Below are 18,928 nucleotides of genomic sequence, written 5' to 3'. Positions count from 1 at the left end.
TTATAACAAACAAATATCTGTATAATCTAGAGTGGACGAAACGAATAAAAATAATTAGAAATAAAAAATTATATCCCTAAATAGTAAGGTGATTTTTGGCTGGAAAATATAAATTACTATTTTTGAAAGTGGTTGTGCTTATATATATAATATAGAAAATTATCTATATAGTTTCTAAAAATTACAATAAAAAAAATTAATTCTAAAAATAGTAAAGTGATTTTGGCGGGAAAATATAACTTACTATTTATATTAATGGTTGAGCTTTTATATATATATAGATTACAGACATAAGCAAATTAAATAAAGAGTTTCATCAGAGTTATGGAGCGAGATGCGTTACTATATGTGTGAAGACATATAGCAGGGAGTTCAAATTCTTATAGAGTCAAAGCTTATAAAGATAAATATGAGACATAGGAAAGACACAGCCAACTGACAATTCCAACAGCTTTCACCCATCCTCGCGCCAAGCCAGACCTGCATATTTAGAAATACATGCAGGGCTGAGTACCAAAAAGCACTCAGTGGACTCATGCCGGAAATAATTGAAATGTTGCTCTTAGAGCTATATGTCAATCTTGCCCTTTTCAATGCATCAACGGGATTTAACTGAGATTAAAAATACCTGTTCATGTTTTTCTGTCATAAACTCATTTGCATCATCATAATAATATCATTAGTCTGCAGACATTAAATATTCACGGTATGTGCCAACTATGAGAACTCATATAATATATATATAAGGTGAAGAGAAGGAGGCCTCCTTCAAATCACCGTGACCGGCCGACTAGAGACGGCTCACGATCACCTCTGCGCACAAAACCTTTACTGTCATATAAATCAGTCAAAGGCCGATATCTTGCATCATGATCATAATCATGTCTTTCATAGAGGCAACATACCATATCTCATTCTCATCAATAATAAATATGGCAAGTTGACAATTTTCATAATACTCATCAATAATGCTTCAACATGCTTCGTTTTCATAAGATTCATCAATAATACTTCAACATGCTTCATTTTCATAAGATTTTGCATTTGAACTCATTATCATGGTAGCTAGCCATAATAGAGTTAGAATAAAGCCCACCTGTCTCAGGGGTCGATGACGTAACGCTCAGAGTCGTACTAACGCCGGCCGTCACTCGAACCTTTGGTGGCGCACGTGGTTTAGATTGCCATGTGACAAAATAAACTCTAGTTAGAATTTCATCTAACTAATATCTCAATACTTATACTTGCATCAATGCTTAATCTCATCTTATAACTTCTCCACTATTTACCCAATTGAACCTCCCAATTTAATCGGATATCTTATCCAATTAAAAGACTCTCAATCCTAGGTAAATAGCATTCAAAAATCACTTAATCATTCATGCTTCAAATAAACAAATATTTCACATAATATAAATGAATTATCTCAATAGTCAAATGACTTAAAAGTCATTCTATGAACTTGAAATCTTTTTCCTTGAAGGGAAATTCTCAAATATTCATGTAAGCCTTGAAAAATATTTATAAAACTTTCTAGTAGCATTTTCATGCCATATCATGGTGTATAATTCCACCAAAGCTCTTTAAAAATTCTTAACACAAAATCAAGGTAAAATTTTCGGACACTACCAGTTTAACATTCTGTTCTGTCTCAACTTTAACGAATAAACTGCTTTAACTCAGGAACCTCCTGGATTCGAGACTTATACCGATGAAAACCTCGTTGAGTCTAGTTTCGTTTAAAAAAAAGTAGAGTGAAAAACTCCAAGTGGTTTAAGAGATATGGGTGTTTTCCCACAGTCTACCAGATTCGGTAGTTTTGCACGATTGGAAGCTAGGATTTTTGAAAAATAGTAAACGTTGGCTAAAGGGTTTGAAATTTTACATGAGTCTGTATGACACATGTATCTTTCTATCATAAAATTTTGGAGGCTGAATGGTTTTGAAAGTTACTGAAAAGTGTGACTCTAGGGACTGCCTTTCTAAATTTCCGGCGGAAATGCGCAGTAAAACATTTATATTTTAAAAAGGTAGTAAACGAAGTCCAAATGACTTGACATTTTACCCGCGTCCTCAAGACACATATATCTAAACTCTGTAAAATGTTGAAGATTTTTGGACGAGGGAAACCTCGTCGACTGATCAGTCCAGAACGTAAGAAAACTTCTCAAAATGGTTGAAATTATCACATATGCACATATCACCTTAGATCTATACTTTCATCACCATTCTCATGCATCTTCACACTAATAACTCATCATGCTTCACTTATCATAACATATAGCTCTCTCAAGGGTTTTCAAGAACTATCTTCCATTCTCATGCATCTACATGAAGAAGGGTATGAGCATATGAAAAGTAGTGAAAGTTTTGAAGGAGTTCATAACACTTTCTTTCACCAACATTTTCGAAAATCACAAGAGTAGAGAGGGGACTATCATGCTTCAATATGCTTCAATATACATGCCTATATATCATGAAAATATATATATATATATATATATATAACATAAGAGGAGGATTGAGGTTGCTACCAACAAGATCAATGGAGGTGGAGTAGAGGATGATGCGTAGTATGCTTGGAGCTTGAGCTTGAAGATGAACACTTTAAGAAACCTTAGTTCTTACTATATTTGGTGGAACAAAAAAGAAAGTAAGGTGAAGTGAAGAGGGGAGGGGCTGCGAAAATAAAGAAGAAGAAGAGAGGGAGGGAAATGAGAGAGAGGTGTGCATGTGCTTGTGAGCTTAAAGTGTGTAGGAATGTGTTGGCTAGTAGATTAGCCTTTTAGGTGCATGTGATCTTCAATTATGGGAAAGAGAAGAATAATGTGGGAGAGTGGGGAGGGAGTGTTGATTATGGGAAAGAGAAGAATAATGTGGGAGAGTGGGGAGGGAGTGTTGCGTGAGGGTGAGAGAGTGAGAGAGAAAGAGAGATGCATCTATATTTATATATATATATATATATATATATATCTATCTATATATATATATATACTTGAATAATTATAACCTTATTTAGTATGTGGGAAAATATATTTATTCATGTGAGGAATTTTTTTCTCAATTATGATATAACTAATATCATAATAACAATGCATCAATAAATCATATGTGAATATTCTACCAAGTAAAATATTTATATCACATAGACATTTTAATAAAAATATAGGGCGAAGATAGGTTTCTCAATAAGAGAATTTATAAGACTCGAGAAAATAATATCGCCTCCTATTAAACTCTAAAAATTTCTTATCTCATTTATTCGCCCACGTGCATAATTCCTCTAGCTACTATTTAAAACTCAATTTAAATTCAAGCTAGGGCACAAATAGCTTCTCAAAACACGGGGTGTTACATCCTTACCCCCTTAAAAAATTTTCGTCCCGAAATTTGAAATCTCTCATTCGGGAAACAATTCTGGATATTTCTCCTTCATTTTATCCTCCAATTCCCAAGTTGCTTCTTCTTGCCCGTGATGTCTCCATTGTATTTTGACCAGGGCAATTGACTTATTTCTCAATTGTTGGATCTTTCTATCCAACACAGCTTCGGGTCTTTCTTCATATTTCAGGTCCGGTTCAAGAGATATATCCTCTCGATGAATAACATGCTTCGGGTCAAACACGTATTTTCTCAACTGCGACACGTGAAAGACATTGTGAACATTCGCGAAATTTGGAGGTAATGCGAGTCTATAGGCAACAGGGCCTACTTTTTCCAATATGTCGTATGGGCCTATAAATCTAGGCTTGAGCTTTCCTTTTATACCAAATCGGTGAATCCCTCGAGAAGGGGAAACTTTCAAAAAGACTTTACTTCCCACTTCAAACTGAATCTCTGTGCGTCTAGTGTCGGCATAAGATTTTTGGCGATCTTGAGCTTCTTTAATTCGTTGCCGAATTTGTCTCACAGTTGTGATCATTTCTTCCACTGCGTCAGGACCTAACACTTTTCTTTCTCCTACTTCATCCCAATAAAGCGGAGATCTACATTTTCTTCCATAGAGGGCTTCATATGGTGCCATGTTAATAGTCGTTTGGAAACTATTATTGTAGGCAAATTCAATCAGGGGTAACACTTGTTCCCATTGAGCTCCTCTATCTAACACTACAGTCCGAATCATATCTTCCAAAACTTGTATAGTTCTTTCAGACTGTCCATCCGTCTGTGGATGAAAAGCTGTGCTAAAATTCAACTTAGTACCCAATTCCCTGTGTAAGCTCATCCAAAAACGTGAGGTGAATTTTGTATCTCTATCGGAGGTAATCGTCATTGGAACTCCGTGTAAACGTACTATCTCACGAATGTATATTTGAGCTAACTTTTCAGAACCACTTGTGACAGGAATCGGTATGAAGTGAGCACTTTTCGTCAATCTATCTATGATCACCCAAACGGCGGTATTCCCTCTATTCGACTTTGGCAAGGCAGTGACAAAGTCCATGGCAATGTGGTCCCATTTCCACTCTGGGATTTCTAACGGTTGTAATTTGCCATAAGGTCGTTGGTGTAATGCCTTCACTTGCTGACAAGCTAAACATCGTTCTACAAACGAAGCTATGTCTCGCTTCATGCCTTCCCACCAAAATCTTGCTTTTAAATCTTGGTACATCTTCGTACCTCCCGGATGTGCTGCGTAAGGCGTGTCATGAGCTTCGCTCATGATTTCATTTCTTAATTTCTCATCATTGGGTACACAGATTCTTCCCTCAAACATCAATGCATTATCTGCTGCTTCTTGGTATGACTCAAGCTTCTCGGTACGGATTTTCACTCGCAATCTTTCCAATTTCTCATCCTCTCTTTGCATACTAACAATCCTTGATCTTAGGTCGGGGGTAACACTGAGTGTCGCCATGATCAAATCTGTGGTTTGCGGTGGAAATACCACTTCCAACCTTAACCTTTCGAATTCCCTAACCAAGTCATTCTCCTTGGTTAGGATACATCCTAACTTGGCTCGTTCCATTCTGCTCAAGGCATCTGCCACGACGTTGGCTTTGCCTGGATGATAATTGATTCCACAATCGTAGTCCTTGACCAATTCTAGCCATCTTCTTTGTCTCATATTCAGATCCTTCTGTTCAAAGAAATATTTGAGACTCTTATGGTCGGTGTAAATTTCACACCTTACTCCATAAAGGTGATGTCTCCAAATTTTCAATGCGTGCACTACTGCTGCTAGCTCTAGGTCATGTGTCGGGTAATTTGCTTCGTGTGGCCTAAGCTGTCGCGAGGCATAAGCTATTACCTTTCCCTCTTGCATCAGTACACAACCTAGTCATTTCTTTGATGCGTCCGTATAGATAGTGTATTCCTTGTTTGCTTCTGGAACGGCTAGTACTGGGGCAGTGGTCAACCTCTTCTTCAATTCTTGAAAACTTTGTTCGCATTCGTCTGTCCATAAGAATTTGACTTCTTTCTTGAGCATATGAGTTATAGGCTTGGCTATTTTGGAGAAATCTTGTATAAAACGACGGTAGTAGCCTGCTAATCCTAGGAAGCTACGAATCTCGTGAGGTGTCGTTGGTGATCTCCATTCTTGCACTGCTTGAACCTTGGCAGGGTCCACTTTGATTCCTGCAGCTGAAATGACGTGGCCTAAGAAATTGACTTCTCGTAGCCAAAACTCACATTTGCTATACTTAGCATAAAGTTTTTCAGCTCTTAGCTTCTCTAGCACAGTTCTAAGGTGCTCTTCATGATCCTTCTCATTCTTCGAGTAAATCAAGATGTCGTCTATGAATACCAACACGAATTGATCCAAATATTCGTGAAACACTCGATTCATGAGATCCATGAATACGGCGGGGGCATTTGTTAATCCAAAAGGCATCACTATGAACTCATAGTGTCCGTATCTCGTGCGGAATGCTGTCTTTGGAATATCCTCAGGTCGTATCCTCAATTGGTGATACCCTGTCCTTAAATCTATCTTTGAGAAAGCGCGTGCTCCTCGAAGTTGATCAAACAAATCGTCTATACATGGCAAATGATACTTGTTCTTTAGGGTCACCTTGTTTAATTCCCAGTAATCGATACACAATCTTAAACTTCCGTCTTTCTTTTTGACAAACAGGACCGGTGCTCCCCAAGGCGAAACACTGGGTCGAATGAATCCCATGTCCAACAATTCTTGTAGTTGCAACTTCAGTTCTTGCAATTCTGCTGGTGCCATCCTATATGGTGCTTTGGATATTGGTGCTGCTCCAGGTTCCAAGTCGATTGTGAATTCCAATTGTCGGTTCGGGGGTAGACCTGGTAGAATATCAGGGAAAACGTCTTGATACTCCCGCACTATAGGTACATCTTCAATCTTTATTTGTGCTTCCTCTTCTTGGCTCAAGTATACTAAATATGCTGTCGCGCCCTTTTCTTTTAGTATCTTGTTCGCTTGCACTGCAGAGATGATAGGTGTCTTCTTCCATTTCCTATTGATGGCATAAAAACATGTAGGTTCCAGGCCAGGTGGCTGGAATGATATCCGTCTCTGCTCGCATTGTATCACCGCATGGTGTTCTGCTAACCAATCCATTCCCAAAATGATGTCTGTGGTCCACATGCGCAGAAGTCTCAACGTCTTAGCCTTAAGCTTAAGAGGTCCTAATTCAAATTCTAAGTTAGGACACACATGTGTCACGGTGGTGATCTTCCCTAAGGGAGTGGCTACCCTTAAGTGTAGCTGGGCTGGTTCTACATTCAGCTCTAACGTATCCACACAAGTATATGAGATGAAAGAATGTGATGCTCCAGTATCAAAGAGAATAACAATGGGTACACCTTTCAGTTCCCCAATACCTGTTAAGTTTCCTTGGTTCTTATCCTGATTCTTCTGATTGATAGCATACATCCTTTGATATTGCGGTGGTATTCCTGCTTGCGGTGCAGGTAGCTGCTTATGAGGCTGGTTTGGACGGCGAAAAGGTTGTTGCGGTAGTGGTTGAGGTAGAGGAAGAATTCCTTCCATTGATCTGAGTTGTGGGGTTGGAAACTGATTGGGTCTTCCTCCACTCATCCCTTGCTGTCGGTTGGGGCACTGGCTCGAGTAATGCCCTGGTTTCCCACAAGTGAAACAATTTGGGTTTCCAGCTCTGCACACTCCTGTGTGTAACTTGTTGCACTTAGGACAAGGGGGTATCCCTTGGTGTCCGGGGTGTGAGGTCGCTGGTCCACCATAAAATAATTTATCGCCTTTCACGAATGGAGCCTGGACATTCTGACCTTGCCATGGCTTTTTACCCTCATTTCCACGATTTTCCCATTTGCGTTTTTCTTTCTGTCCTTGGTTAGAGTAGGGAGTGTTTGATACTTGCGTATATTGAGCTGATGGAGGCGTTGGTGTGTGTGTTGTTTTCTCTGGTTGCATTGCTAGCTCCATATCTAGAGCTCTGTTCAAGGCCTCGGCGTAGGAAAGTGTCGTTTGACTTGCCAATACAACTCTTATCTCTTGTCGCAGTCCGGCGCAAAACAACTCGGACATCTTCTCATCCGTATCCACTCTATACGGTGCATATCGGGCCAGATCGCAGAATAGTCGATCGTACTCCACTACAGTTTTATTCCCTTGCTTTAAGGTGGTAAACTCCATCTCCTTCTTTTTCCTATAGCTTCTGGGTATGAACTTCTCACACAGAGCAGTCTTAAAAAGCCCTCAAGTGAGTTCATCTAACTGCTCCGGGGTCATAGTTTTCTGCTTTGCTTCCCACCAATAGTCGGCGGTTCCTTTCAGCTGGTAAGACACGCACATAAGACGTTGTGCGTCGTTGCATCTCAAAAATCGAAAGATTCGTTCCATAGCACGAATCCATTCTTCCGTTTCAGCAGGGTCTCCCGTGCCTGCAAAAGTCGGTGGGTTTTGTCTTAAGAAAAGTTCTTCCACTCTCCTATCTTGAGGTGGAGGCGGCGGCGTAGGTTCTCTGGGTTCTTCCTCATTCTCGGGTGTATCTCTGTTCACTCTTCGTGGAGGCATTATGACAATCTACAAGTTTGGGTTAAAAGATAAGTTCCTCTATGTGACAAGGATCATCTTACTCTAGTCTTATGGCTGAGTAATTCACAACATACCATGCGTCTCATATATATATATATATATATATATATATATATATGTATATACATACATTATCACATAGAGTATACTCAATCAATGTATACAAAGTGACAATTACTTCATAACAATGCATCAAAACAAGTAATCACATTTCTCATTTAGTCAAAAATGGCCACTTCGGCCCATCATGTATATACCGTGAAAATTGCCTCAGCGAGGACTTCTTTTGTACAAAATGTATACTATGATCTATAAACTGCTATAGGTCAGTACAAAGTACTACTCTGCTAAAGACCTAGCTACTGCATCAATACTGCGTCTATGTACAAGCAGCCCTACAATTGGGTACAGATACTATCCGTTACCCGTGTACTATAGGGGCCTAAAATAAGTACAAGCCCTGGTCTGGGATGGAACTATCCATTGTTAGCCAAATCTAGGGCTATCTAGACAAATCTACCATATATATACATCTCTACTCAAATACCGTCATATCAAAACCATATCCACCCATGACCTCTACCATCACCCCGGCTACTATCGTCACTCCCATCCTCCGTAGCATCATCACCGACATCTGCTCGAGCGTCACCCAATCGGGGCACATACGGCACACCATCCTCACTGTCAGAGTCGGCACGGTGAAAAGGGTCGAAGGCGGCTCTCTCTCAAATCGGATCTCCTCGAGGGACGTCCGTCTCGAAGGCCTGGCCCATGTTAGGAAGATCCAAGGGCTGTGAGATGAGAGTCCCAACAACCGGGACTGATCCTGTGTCATCCTTCGTGTCTCTAGCTGTCCCCTGGGGTCGTGAAGGTCCTGGTGCGAATGGATCAACATCAGCCATAGCAATCTCACCCTCTCCAACCGTAGGGAGGGGAGGAACAGGGAGGGTCTCACGGATGGGGCTCATCAGCTGCTCGATGGTATCGATGGCCTCAGTGGTGTCTATGGTCATAGGGGTAACCAAGATATCAATAGGAGAAATCTCCTCCTCGGGCAGAGTGCCCTGAGGAAGTGAAGGAATAGGGTCATCAATCGGCTGGAAGCTAAGGAGGTCTAGTCCCAATGCCATAAAAGGATCCTCAGTCTCAAAAAGACCATGAGGCTGACTCTCTGCCTCACCCTCTCGGGTGTCACTCTCCGTCAGGTAAAAGTAGGGTGGGTTCGCATACATCACGAACCGGCTCAACAGAATGGTTAGGTACTCCGGGAATCGCGCCTCAAAACCTCCCGGTGCCAACGGGCTATAGAAGTCTGGGGCGATGAAAAGACACCAAGCCTGCCAGTGGGGTGGCATCCTATATGGCAGTATCTGCATGGCCAGCTGAGCCGTGACTCCATGCTCTACGGCGTCAATCCACCTGTGGTGGAAGCGTGCTAAGAACTCTCCAATAGTCTCGTGGTGCTCCAAAGTACAGTCATAGAAAGCCTGTACTATGTCGAATCCGTCTGCCATGCTAGAATAACAACTCGTGTTACTAAGTCAAGAATGACTTACTCGTTTGTCGGTGTTCCTCTAGGATTCTCGTAGTGCATCGGTATTAATATTGATTCCAATAAAAATTTTCCACCATCTTACTTATCCAGTCAATCAAAACCAGATATCAATAATATTGCATCATGTACTAATCATGCTTCTTTCTCAACTTATAAATATCATCAACTTATCAATTGCATATCTCATGCTCATAAGTAACTTTAAACTTTAACTTGCATACCTCGTCAAGCTGGCGGAGATGGGGTGTTGGCTCTTGTCAGTGACATAGCTCTTTTAGTCTAAGACTCTAGCTTAGACTCAATCAAGAAAAGACTCTATAAGAGATTATACTCAGAGCAGACGAGCTGCTCTGATACCACTCTGTCGCAGCCCGATATATCCAGTGATAGCGTATACCAAGTATCGTACGACTAATAAAAGAAATAGTGAAAGAAATAGGAATACATCTTGTTTTAGCGGTAGCAATTGCAAACTTTACTCATTTTAAAGAAGGATTTCAAGACCAAAATAATTACTAGCTTGGGTAAACATGATTAAGCCATTGAAACTTAGCAAGGGTCTGAGAAGTATTTCCCTTAAGGGATATTACAGACATAAGCAAATTAAATAAAGAGTTTCATCAGAGTTATGCAGCGAGATGCGTTACTATATGTGTGAAGACATATAGCAGGGAGTTCAAATTCTTATAGAGTCAAAGCTTATAAAGATAAATATGAGACATAGGAAAGACACAGCCAACTGACAATTCCAACAGCTTTCACCCATCCTCGCGCCAAGCCAGACCTGCATATTTAGAAATGCATGCAGGGCTGAGTACCAAAAAGCACTCAGTGGACTCATGCCGGAAATAATTGAAATGTTGCTCTTAGAGCTATATGTCAATCTTGCCCTTTTCAATGCATCAACAGGATTTAACTGAGATTAAAAATACCTGTTCATGTTTTTCTGTCATAAACTCATTTGCATCATCATAATAATATCATTAGTCTGCAGACATTAAATATTCACGGTATGTGCCAACTATGAGAACTCATATAATATATATATAAGGTGAAGAGAAGGAGGCCTCCTTCAAATCACCGTGACCGGCCGACTAGAGACGGCTCACGATCACCTCTGCGCACAAAACCTTTACTGTCATATAAATCAGTCAAAGGCCGATATCTTGCATCATGATCATAATCATGTCTTTCATAGAGGCAACATACCATATCTCATTCTCATCAATAATAAATATGGCAAGTTGACAATTTTCATAATACTCATCAATAATGCTTCAACATGCTTCGTTTTCATAAGATTCATCAATAATACTTCAACATGCTTCATTTTCATAAGATTTTGCATTTGAACTCATTATCATGGTAGCTAGCCATAATAGAGTTAGAATAAAGCCCACCTGTCTCAGGGGTCGATGACGTAACGCTCAGAGTCGTACTAACGCCGGCCGTCACTCGAACCTTTGGTGGCGCACGTGGTTTAGATTGCCATGTGACAAAATAAACTCTAGTTAGAATTTCATCTAACTAATATCTCAATACTTATACTTGCATCAATGCTTAATCTCATCTTATAACTTCTCCACTATTTACCCAATTGGACCTCCCAATTTAATCGGATATCTTATCCAATTAAAAGACTCTCAATCCTAGGTAAATAGCATTCAAAAATCACTTAATCATTCATGCTTCAAATAAACAAATATTTCACATAATATAAATGAATTATCTCAATAGTCAAATGACTTAAAAGTCATTCTATGAACTTGAAATCTTTTTCCTTGAAGGGAAATTCTCAAATATTCATGTAAGCCTTGAAAAATATTTATAAAACTTTCTAGTAGCATTTTCATGCCATATCATGGTGTATAATTCCACCAAAGCTCTTTAAAAATTCTTAACACAAAATCAAGGTAAAATTTTCGGACACTACCAGTTTAACATTCTGTTCTGTCTCAACTTTAACGAATAAACTGCTTTAACTCAGGAACATCCTGGATTCGAGACTTATACCGATGCAAACCTCTTTGAGTCTAGTTTCGTTTAAAAAAAAGTAGAGTGAAAAACTCCAAGTGGTTTAAGAGATATGGGTGTTTTCCCACAGTCTACCAGATTCGGTAGTTTTGCACGATTGGAAGCTAGGATTTTTGAAAAATAGTAAACGTTGGCTAAAGGGTTTGAAATTTTACATGAGTCTGTATGACACATGTATCTTTCTATCATAAAATTTTGGAGGCTGAATGTTTTTGAAAGTTACTGAAAAGTGTGACTCTAGGGACTGCCTTTCTAAATTTCCGGCGGAAATGCGCAGTAAAACATTTATATTTTAAAAAGGTCGTAAACGACGTCCAAATGACTTGAAATTTTACCAGCGTCCTCAAGACACATATATCTAAACTCTGTAAAATTTTGAAGATTTTTGGACGAGGGAAACCTCGTCGACTGATCAGTCCAGAACGTAAGAAAACTTCTCAAAATGGTTGAAATTATCACATATGCACATATCACCTTAGATCTATACTTTCATCACCATTCTCATGCATCTTCACACTAATAACTCATCATGCTTCACTTATCATAACATATAGCTCTCTCAAGGGTTTTCAAGAACTATCTTCCATTCTCATGCATCTACATGAAGAAGGGTATGAGCATATGAAAAGTAGTGAAAGTTTTGAAGGAGTTCATAACACTTTCTTTCACCAACATTTTCGAAAATCACAAGAGTAGAGAGAGGACTATCATGCTTCAATATGCTTCAATATACATGCCTATATATCATGAAAATATATATATATATATATATATATATATATATATATATATATATATATATATATATATATATATAACATAAGAGGAGGATTGAGGTTGCTACCAACAAGATCAATGGAGGTGGAGTAGAGGATGATGCGTAGTATGCTTGGAGCTTGAGCTTGAAGATGAACACTTTAAGAAACCTTAGTTCTTACTATATTTGGTGGAACAAAAAAGAAAGTAAGGTGAAGTGAAGAGGGGAGGGGCTGCGAAAATAAAGAAGAAGAAGAGAGGGAGGGAAATGAGAGAGAGGTGTGCATGTGCTTGTGAGCTTAAAGTGTGTAGGAATGTGTTGGCTAGTAGATTAGCCTTTTAGGTGCATGTGATCTTCAATTATGGGAAAGAGAAGAATAATGTGGGAGAGTGGGGAGGGAGTGTTGCGTGAGGGTGAGAGAGTGAGAGAGAAAGAGAGATGCATCTATATCTATATATATATATATATATATATATATATCTATCTATATATATATATATATACTTGAATAATTATAACCTTATTTAGTATGTGGGAAAATATATTTATTCATGTGAGGAAATTTTTTCTCAATTATGATATAACTAATATCATAATAACAATGCATCAATAAATCATATGTGAATATTCTACCAAGTAAAATATTTATATCACATAGACATTTTAATAAAAATATAGGGCGAAGATAGGTTTCTCAATAAGAGAATTTATAAGACTCGAGAAAATAATATCGCCTCCTATTAAACTCTAAAAATTTCTTATCTCATTTATTCGCCCACGTGCATAATTCCTCTAGCTACTATTTAAAACTCAATTTAAATTCAAGCTAGGGCACAAATAGCTTCTCAAAACACGGGGTGTTACAATGGCAGAGCTGGAAGTATGGCAGAGCTGGAAGTCTGGATAAGTAGTCAGCTCTGGAATTGTGTTGACTCTGGCGAGTAGAGTTTTCTCTGGTGACTAAGCTTCAGCTCTGTCGAGTTCTAGCTCTGCTCTGGTAAATAAGTTCTGCTCTGGAGAATGAGCTCTAACTATGGCATTTCAGCTCTGTCGAGCGTGGTCAGTTTTGGCGCGGGATTATCAGCTCTGCTCTGGCACGGGCTTTTCAGCTCTGCTGTGGTTTTGCGCCAGAATACGCAATTGTAATCCAAAATCTCCAGAATATCATTCTTTCTCCTATTTTATAAAAATCTCCTGCAAAGCATAAAACAGACTCATAAACGCACCAACTTCCAGAATATTAAGCTTAAATATAGCACAATCAAACCCCCAAAATACGAACAATTAAGCATAAATCTGGATGTTAGCAATGAAGATTATGAACGTGACTCAATGATGGTGGATGCATCATCTCTTATCAATATTGAAGAAAGAAAGAGACGACGGGGCATCACCATGACTGGTACTATAACTTTCCCGGCATCGGGTACTTTTCCTGCTGGCTTCTCCGAGGATGGTTCCGACGTGCTCAAATCTCAATTGGCGGGCTCCGGTTTTGGGGTCAGCCGGTCACAATGAATGCGATATGTTGGAACTACAGGGGTTTGGACCACCCGCTTGCAGTTCCTATTCTCACCGAACTCGTGAGAGTTCACAAGCCTTATTTCCTTTTTCTTTGTGAGACGATCTCTAATAAGTCTCGCATGGAAGAGATTCATGTTCGTTTGAATTTTGATGGTTGTTTTACTGTTGATTGCATTGGGCGCAGTGGTGGTCTTTGCATGTTATAGCGCTCTTCTAATAATTGTCGCTTGATTGGTTTCTCAAATAATCACATTGATATGAAAGTGTTGGATAGTAAGGGTGATTGGCGGCTTACGGGGTTCTATGGTTTTCCAGAGAGAGCTCGGCGACAGGAGTCTTGGCACCTACTTCGTTGCTTTGCGGGTCTGCATTCTTACCCGTGGATTGTTTTTGGTGATTTTAATGACCTCCTTGATCCGAGAGACAAAAGAGGACGATGTGATCATCCTAATTGGTTGTATGCTGGTTTTCGGTTGGTCGTTCTAGACTGTGGACTCTCTGATGTCCCACTCATTGGCTATCAGTTTACTTGGTCGAGAGGTTTGGGTACGGCGAATTTCGTTGAGGAACGCATTGATAGAGGTCTGGCGTCTAATAGTTGGAGATCTCTTTTCCCGGATGCTATCTTTTTCCGCTCACTGTACCCATGTCTGATCATGTACCACTTGTTTTGAACTGTGCGAGCTCGGTCACTTTCTTGGCCCCTCACCGTTTCTGATTTGAGAATAAGTGGTGTTTGGAGCCGGACTTGCCCGCTGTGGTCAGGAATTGCTGGACGAATATCCGGGTATCAATATTCTGGAGAGACTAACTGTTGTCTCTGACTATATTTCTTTATGGGCTCGACATCTTCGGTCAAGCAAGGGTTTTGATAAGTCACTCCTCCAAAAAATGATCTCTTATTCACAAGGACGGAGTGATGGGGATTCTATTGGAAGCTTAAGACGACACGTGGTGATTTGGCCAATATTTTCCTTCGTGAGGAAGCTCACTGGAAGCAGCGTGCTAAACAGCACTGGTTTAAAGCGGGAGACTATAACTTAAAATTTTTCTGTGCCATGGCTTCGGCTCGGTGAAAGAAGAATACTATTGTGAGACTTCAAAAGGAAGACGGAAGCTGGACATATGGTGTGGACGATATAAAAAAAGTTGCGCTTGACTATTTTGTGGGCATATTCGATGTGCCGCCCAGTCACACAAATTTTCATCTGGTTCTTGATAGAATGTCTCCATGCATCGATAATGAGAAGAACTTGGATCTTACTAGGCCGTTTCAAATTGAGGAGTTTCGGACAGCTCTTTTCCTAGATGCATCCTGATAAGTCGTCGGGGCCTGATGGTTTAAATCCTAAGTTCTTCCAGAAGTTTTGGAGCGTGTTGGGCGAGGATATTTTCAAGAGTGGCGCTTCTTGGCTCTCAGACGGGGTTTTTCTAAATGGGCTTAACCACACTATGATTGCTCTTATCCCGAAGGTGGATTCCCCCAAAAATATGAAAGATTTATGCCCTATTGCTTTGTGCAATGTTTTGTCAAAATCGTGTCCAAAGTTTTATGTAACGGGCTGAAACAGGTGCTGCCGAGTCTTATCGATCGTACCCAGTCAACGTTCATGGAGGGGAGGGTGATTCAGGACAATATACTCATTGCGTTCGAGGCAATCCATTCTATGAAAAGGAAGACTCGGGGTAAGCATGTCTCACTTGCTTTCAAGATTGATATAAGCAAAGCTTATGATCGTGTCAATTGGGATTATCTTGATGCGGTTCTGAGACGTCTAGGTTTTTGTGATAAATGGTGTGATTGGATGAGACTTTGAGTGCAAACTGTTTCTTATGAGGTGCTTATGAACAACTCGTCTGTTGGTCCTATCATTCCAAGGCGTGGTCTTCGACAAGGGGATCCCCTCTCCCCCTATTTGTTCATTCTTTGTGTCGAAGGGCTTTCAGCTACGGTAAATCATGAAATTGTTAGGGGCAATATGTATGGTGTGCATCTTGGTCGGGGTGGACTGGAGATTTCTCACCTCATATTTGCCGACGACTGTATGTTTTTTTGTCGTGCGGCGAGGTCGGAATGTGAGGTGCTTAAACGCGTTTTGATGGACTATGAGGCTGCCTCGGGACAAGCTATTAATCTTCAGAAATCTGGAATTTTCTTTAGTTCAAATGTGAGTGCTGATGTCCGAGATGATATCTCTTCTTTTATGGGAGTTTCTCTTCCTCTAAATATTGGGCACTACCTTGGATTGCCCTCTCTTGTTGGGCGGAAAAAGCAAGACATATTCAACTACCTTCGGGATCGGATGTGGGATCGCATACAAGGATGAAGCAATAAGAAGTTGTCTAAAGCTGGAAAGGAGATTCTCATTATAGGTGTTGCACAAGCAATCCCTTCTTATGCCATGGCTATTTTCTCTCTTCCTGTGGGTCTCACGGACGAGCTTGAGTGCATGCTAAACTCCTTTTGGTGGGGAAATAAGGGTGCGTCTGGGAAGGGCATTAATTGAATGAAATGGGAGCGTCTTTGTGTCGATAAAAAGCTGGGTGGGCTTGGTTTTCGTAGTCTACAATTGTTGAATAATGCTATGCTTGGAAAAACTAGTTGGCGACTCATTGACGAGCCGGATTCTCTTGTGTGCAAAGTTCTTAAAGCAAAATATTTCTCGCATGGTGATTTCTTGACGGCTAAGATCGGACACAGCCCGAGCTTTACGTGGCGAAGCATTCACTGAAGGATTAATAGCCCCAACGAGATCGTTTCTTGGATATCTTAATTTACCATACAACGATTAATCCTAACATGCTCCTATGAATTTAATTGCTGCACGTTGGAGTTATAATTACTTACTTGTAAAGCGTATGCAGAGACTGTCAATGATTGAATCGAACGACTCCAGTTCTGACCTTCTAAACTGTATCCCGCCCAGCTTTCACCGTTGGATGGACAACGAACTATGAAAGTCCCAAGACAGAAATCTGCTTCTCACGTTAGGCGCCTCTGCTCTCTCAAAAACCCTAATATTTTAGTGTGTATCTTTTTCTGAGAGCAGACAGCTGTATTTAATTAATTAAATACGTATGGGGCGCCTCATTACTTGTGATGGGCGAATTCTGCCTGTACTAGGGCTAGGAGACTTTGGGCCAGTCCAAGGACCAGATACAAGGAATAAAGATGGGCCTCAAATAAATTAATTCTCCGTGGTCAGCCCAGACCATAATTAATTTATAAATATTAGTTCATTCCACTAAAGAATCAATATTGACTTACCCATTTATTGCCGGTGATGAGTCGGGGCTTGTATTTAGACTTATTAAATCTCCGTATTTAAAATATCCGACATCCATTAATTAATTAGAGCTCTGACAGCTTAAATTAATTAATCTCTTTGTAATCCTTAAGCAGTACCACTCAAACCTTATTATTGCGTCTGAACTTAATCAACCTGCAGGGTTTAGCGCAATAAACCTTATTGAGCTCCTTAAGGGGATGTCATTATCCTATATCGGATACGGGTACTAATACAGATAATCAAATATCATATATTAACAGCTATCACCCAAGATACAGAGTACTCAAGTTACTATATAACTCTCACTCATAGTAAGTCAAAGTGATATACGAATTAACATATATATTTGAAAACTTATTAGTATTGAGATTCTATTAAGTCACCGAGATCTTGATTCTTCACTTAAGTCAGACAGAAGAATACATCTCATTGCGGTCCTATCAATACGTTATGACGTACCAGTATAGACAAGTAGTCAAGACAAACTACTTTCATCTAAACTGCAGCTTAAACCAATAACTTGTCCTAGAGTTATTTCGGCTGTGATCATTTTATATCTCTTAAGGTTATTCCAATTATATGGTCTTCTGTGATCTACAACACACCATATAATCTACTTATATAGAGATAGAGAACATACATATGCAATCATGAATACAATCAGATAGGAGATTAAACAGTGAACATAGGAATCATTGTATACAAGCATAAAAGGTTCTTGCTTTCAGTATACAAATCCAACATTCACTCGGCCCAAGATCTTGTTAGAAGGGGAACGAGGTGGCGTCTTGGTGATGGGTCTCGAGTTCGGTTCTTTAAGGACCCTTGGTTGCGCTCTAATGACTCTTTTAGGGTCTCTTTGGACTTATGCCCCCGTATCTGGAGGATAGTTTAGTTCAAGATATGCTCGCTCCCGGCTCTCAGAATTGGGAATTTGATCTTCTTCACAGTGTGGTTACCGACATTGATTTTCGTAAAATCATAAACATCCCGGTGTTTCCTTCTTCCGGCCCTGATAAGCTCATATGGCATTTCACAAATAATGGTCGCTACTCTATGAAATCTGCTTACCAGCTTGCCAGTTCGTTGACTCTTGATGTTGCTCATTCGGTTGATGATCAGTGGAGCATGTTATGGAAGCTTGATGTTCTCCCGAAAGTGAAGAACTTCCTTTGGCGTGCAGCTAGAAATACTCTCCCTTCCAAGGAGCGACTCTTATCTTGTGGGGTTTTGGTTGGAGGTGAGTGTCCGGTTTGTGGCGAAGGGTATGAGAATTTGTGGCATTCTTTCATGTTATGTCCTTTTGCAGAAGATATTTAGAGGGCTAGCAAGTTGAATGTGGAGATCAGCGCCATTATCTCGAGCTGCGACTCTTTTGGTGCTGCTCTTTTTCAGATTATTGGCCATTCGAGTGGTGATTTTAAGGTGCGAGCTTGCATGTTACTTTGGTAAATCTGGAAGGATAAGAATGGTGTTGTTTGGAATAACACGGCCCCTGTTCCGGTGAGATCGGTGGTAGCTGCGGGGACGGCTTGGGCTGATTGGAAACTTGCTCGCGATATGCCTGTAGGAAGTAGTTCGCGACGTTCTCAGCTTTCTCCATGCCTTGGCTGGCATTCTCTTCCTACAGGGTCTTTCAAGTGTAATGTTAATGCTGTATTTTTTGCCGAAGAACATTCAATGGGTGTTGGGATGGTGATCCGAGACCATGAGGGGAAGTTTGTGGTTGGAAAATCTGTCAAAATGATGGGTTGTCGAGGTATTGAAGAGGGAGA

At 40.1% G+C, this 18,928-nt stretch overlaps 2 long non-coding RNA genes across 2 annotated transcripts; both read right to left on the bottom strand.

The window, feature by feature from the left end:
* Positions 1-347: 347 nt before the first annotated feature.
* On the bottom strand, positions 348-2,862 carry LOC131002304 (uncharacterized). Its single transcript, XR_009094246.1, has 3 exons — positions 2,535-2,862; positions 1,097-1,157; positions 348-480 (listed from the first exon to the last, which is right to left on the bottom strand). It is a non-coding gene; the product is annotated as an uncharacterized LOC131002304 (long non-coding RNA).
* A 7,206-nt stretch (positions 2,863-10,068) lies between these two features.
* On the bottom strand, positions 10,069-12,725 carry LOC131002303 (uncharacterized). The gene is made up of 3 exons (XR_009094245.1): positions 12,427-12,725; positions 10,949-11,009; positions 10,069-10,332 (listed from the first exon to the last, which is right to left on the bottom strand). It is a non-coding gene; the product is annotated as an uncharacterized LOC131002303 (long non-coding RNA).
* Between the last annotated feature and the right edge of the window lie 6,203 nt (positions 12,726-18,928).

This window comes from Salvia miltiorrhiza, unplaced genomic scaffold (assembly GCF_028751815.1).
Source record: "Salvia miltiorrhiza cultivar Shanhuang (shh) unplaced genomic scaffold, IMPLAD_Smil_shh fragScaff_scaffold_107_1, whole genome shotgun sequence".
Taxonomy (NCBI): domain Eukaryota; kingdom Viridiplantae; phylum Streptophyta; class Magnoliopsida; order Lamiales; family Lamiaceae; genus Salvia; species Salvia miltiorrhiza.
The sequence above is the reverse complement of the archived record's forward strand: the minus strand, read 5'-3'. Positions and strand labels throughout refer to the sequence as shown.